We start from the raw sequence: 4,903 nt of genomic DNA on the forward strand, positions 1-4,903 counted from the left end.
GCAAAGTAGTAAAAGAAGAGAACAATATGATGGAGACGAGAAAAAAATATAAGCACGAGGAAAAAGAAGGAAATAAAAGATAAAATGAGATAAAAAAGGAAATGTATATACGAAAGAAGAATGGGAAATGTAAATGAAAAAGAAAAACGATGTAGTGCAAGAAAATCAAAATGAAAAACGAAAGCAGAAACGTAAGGAAGAAAAAAAAGATAGGCTAATAATGAAAAAACTAAAATAAAAACGAAAACAAAAACAAAAACAAAGAAGAAAACAAGAAGAAGAAAAAAAGAAAATGATAGTCAAGAAGTAACTAGTGGATAAAAAAAGAAAGAAAGAAGAAGTACAAAAAAAAAAAACGAAAAATCACATTCATTCTAACCTGAATTACCATATACGCGTTTTAATCCTAGCTCAGTTGTAGTAAAAGAAGAGAAAGCAATATGATGAAGACGAGAAAAAAATATAAACATGGGGAATGAGGTAAAAGAAGAAAATATATATACGAAAGAAGAATGGAAAATATATATGAAAAAGGAAAAAGATGAAGTACAAGAAATCACTATGAAAAAAACAAACAAACAAAAAACAAACGTAATGAAAAAAAAGGCTAATAAAGAAAAACAAAGCAAAAACAAAGGAGAAGGAAGAAGAAGAAAAAAGAAAATCACAGTCAAGAAGTAACAGTAGTGAATCACAAAAAAATAGAAAGAAAAAGAAAGAAAATAAAAAGAAAGAAAGAAAAAAAAAAAAACGAAAAATCACATCCATTCTCACCTGAATTACCATATACACTTTTTTTTTTTTTCTTTTTTTTTTCCATCCCAGCTCAGTTGTTTCGAAACCTCCCCAAATATTTCCAGTTGTCAGACAGCGAGGCAAAAATCTGTAGTAACGGAATTTTACTCTTTCTCTCTTTTGCAAAAGGTAATGATATGCCAAAAAGCCCATAAATTTGTCGGAAAAGTTTTGCGTGTTTAACCGCGTGAAAATAATGGCGCTATTATGCGAAGCTTGAAAGATTTTCAAGAAAGGGAGAGAGAGAAAGAGGGAAAAAAAGGGGGAAATAAAAGGGACGAGAGAAGTAAGGGAAAGAAAGAAAGAGAGAAAGAAAGAAAAAAAAAAGGTCGTTAAAAAAGTTTTAGGTAAATTACGAAAGAGAAGAAGAAGAAGAAAAAAAGAAAGAAATCTGGAAAGAAATGTTTCTTCAAACTTTTATTTCTTATTCTTCTAAATATCTTTGGCATATTGACTGAAGGTGGAAGAGAGAGAGAAAGAGAAAGAGAGAGAGAGAGAGAGATAGATAGATAGATAGATAGATAGATAGAGAGAGAGAGAGAGAGAGAGAGAGAGAGAGAGAGAGAGAGAGAGAGAGAGAGAGAGAGAGAGAGAGAGAGAGAGAGAGAGAGAGAGAGAGAGAGAAAGAAAGAGCAAAAGAAAGAGAAAGAGAAAGAAAAAGTGAAGCAAAAAGATAAATACAAATACAAAGAAAAAGACAAAGACAAAGAAAAAGAAAAAGACAAAAAAAAAAAGAAAAAGAAAAAAAGGAAAAGAAAAAGAAAAAAAGAAAAAGAAACATAGAAAGATATAGACAGAGAGAGTGAGACAAACAGACAGACACACAAGAAAAAAACAAACAAACTAGATCTAGATGACATACCTTGACATACCAATAAACCAAACGAAATCTAAACTAAATCAATATTAAAGGAAACAAACAAAATTTCCGGGTAAACAAAGACAGGAGAGGAAAAAAAACAAACACAAAATACGCTTATCACATTAAAAAACAACAAACAAACAAAACACACAATGGAACCCTTTCTCTGTAATTACGTTAGTATATTCTTTTTATACTACTTTCCTATCTAATATATCTAAAATATAGTTTCTACAATACACAATATATATTATATGTATCTACAGTATATCTAATATATCTAATATATATCTATATATCTATCTAACTTATCTAATATATATCTATATTATATCTAATATATCTAATACATCTATCTAATATATCTAATACATCTATCTAATATATCTAATATATATCTATAACATATCTAATATATATCTTTGATATATCTAATACATACCTATAACATATCTGATATATATCTATAAGATATCTAATATATATCTATAATACATCCAATATATCTAACATATCTTTTCTATAAGTATGCCAGATTCTTTTTTGTATCTTTATACCTTTATTAAAATTATCGTTAATGCAGTTAATTAACCACTCTCGTAATTAAGATAAAGTGTGAAGAATTAGAGAGCATGATAGCCTAGAAAATGGAATGTAAATATTTATCGGTTTGATATAAACAACTGGAAAAGATTGGGTCGATGATAAATGATAAGCTAATGTTGGTAAAGGAAGTATCAACATCCACAGATTTAATGGTGATGATGATGATGGTTATGATGATAATGATGATAATGATAGTGATGATAATGATAATGATAATGATGATAATGATAATGATGATAATGATAATGATGATAATGATAATGATGATAATGATAATGATGATAATGATAATGATGATAATGATAATGATGATAATGATAATGATAATGATAATGATGATGATAATGATGATAATGATAGTGATGATAATGATAATGATAATGATGATAATGATAATGATGATAATGATAATGATGATAATGATGATGATAATGATAATAATGATGATAATGATGATAATGATAATCATACTGCTATTACTACTACTACTACTAATGATAATTCTGACAACGATAATGATAATAATGATAGTAATGACAATGATGTTAATAACAATAATAATGATAATCGTAATGATAATAATAATGATAAATAAGAATGATAATGATAATAAGAATAAGATAATGAAGATGACGATAACAATGATCATTATGATTGTTATGATAATGATAGAAAAATAATGATAATAACACTAATAATATAAGCAATGGTGATGTAATATTGATTATGATACAAATTATGATAACGACAAGGCAAACATAACCATGATGTTTATGAAAAAGTGAAATGAAACAAGAGAAGAAAATGAGAGAAGAGGAAATAAGAGAAAATAGAAACAAAATGCAATGCAACAAGAAGAAAAATAAGGGAAAAAGGAAAATCAAAGGAAGAGGAAATTGAAGCGAATGAAAAAAGGAGAAAGAAATGAAAAACGTAAAAGAATAAAGAATAATGGTTCGGAACAAAACAAAAGACGAATCACACAGAAAGAGAAAGAAAGAGAGAGAAAGAGAGGGAAAGAAAGAGAGAAATGGAAAGGATAATGGAAATAGAAAAAAAGAGAAAAGGAGAAAGAGAGACAGAGACAGAAAAAGAAAAAAAGAGAGAAAACAGAAAATATATGAAGAAAACAAGAAAAAACGAAAGAATAAAACAGAGATAAAAAAGAGAAAACAAAAAGACAAAGACAAGAATAAAACAGAGATAACATAGAAAAAAATGGAAGGAAAAAAATAGGCACTAACAACCTCCCCCTCCCCCCTCCCCCCGCGCTTCAGCCAAAAACAGACGCACCGCAAATGGCAATATCTTCTCGCAGAGTTGCCAACGATTTGTAAATAAAAGGTTTTCATATTGGATGAGTCTATCGACGCGTGAAATTATATACTGTATCTTCTCTTTTCGACTGCGTGTGATCAGATCAAGTGGGGGAGAAGAGGAGGAGGGAGGGGTGGGGGGAGAAGAGGAGGAGGGAGGGGTGGGGGGAGAAGAGGAGGAGGGAGGGGTAAGAGGAAGAGGAAGGGGAGAGGAGGGGGGAGAAGAGGAGAAGGGAGGGGAGGGGTGGGGGGAGAAGAGGAGGAGGGAGGGGTGGGGGGAGAAGAGGAGGAGGGAGGGGTGGGGGGAGAAGAGGAGGAGGGAGGGAGAAGAGGTGGGGAGGGGATGGAGGAGGGAGAAGAGAGGGAGGGAGGGAGGGAGGGGAGGGGGAGAAGATGAGGAGGGAGGGGAGGGTGAAGAGAAGAGGAGGAGGGAGGGGGGAAGAGGTGGAGGGAGGGGAGGGGGGGAGAAGAGGAGGGGGGAAGGATAGAGGAGGGGAGGGATGGAGAGGCAATGCGAGGCAGGTATGAGGGAGAGAGGGTGAGAGGAAGAGAGGAGAGAGAGAGAGAGGGGTAAAGAAGAGAGGGAAATGGTAATAGGAAGGGAAGGCTGAGGGAGAGAGAAAGAGAGAGAGAGAGAGAGGTAAAGAAAGGAGGGATAGGAGGATAGGGAAGAGGAGGATGAGGGAGAAAAGAGAGATAAAATAGTAAGGAAGGGAGAGGTGATGGAGGAGGGAAAGTGATGGAAAGAGAGGATGGGGAAGGAGAGATGACGGAGGGACAGAGAAGGTGATAATGGAGAGATAGAGAATTATGGGAGGGAGGGATGAGGGAGAAATGAAAAATAAAGAAGTACCCAAGGGAGGGGTGAGGCAGGAGGAATAGAGAGGGAAGGAAGGAGGAAGAGAAAAGGAGGAGACGGAGACAAATAAGAGGGGAATGAGGGAGGAGGGAGGGAGAGAAAGGGAGGAGCGGGAGACAAGTGAGAGAAGAATGAGGGAGGAGGGAGGGAGAAAAAGGGAGGAGAGGGAGACAAGTGAGAGAGGAATGAGGGAGGAGGGAGGGAGAAAAAGGGAGGATAGAGAGGTAAGGGAGAGAGTTAGGCTAAGATACACCTCTGGTAGAAATCTCATTAAAGTCTAATAAGTTTTTGAATTATACTGCAAGATACACAAAATAAAAAACAATCAACAAAAAAACAAACAAACAGAGGTAACTATACATAAACATAAGGCCATGGAATAGACGGAAATGATCTGTCTCTACATAAATATCTGATATACATAGCTTTACACCACCCTGTATTTGTATATCCGTATTTTTTCAG

This window comes from Penaeus vannamei, chromosome 11, assembly GCF_042767895.1.
Source record: "Penaeus vannamei isolate JL-2024 chromosome 11, ASM4276789v1, whole genome shotgun sequence".
NCBI lineage: Eukaryota > Metazoa > Arthropoda > Malacostraca > Decapoda > Penaeidae > Penaeus > Penaeus vannamei.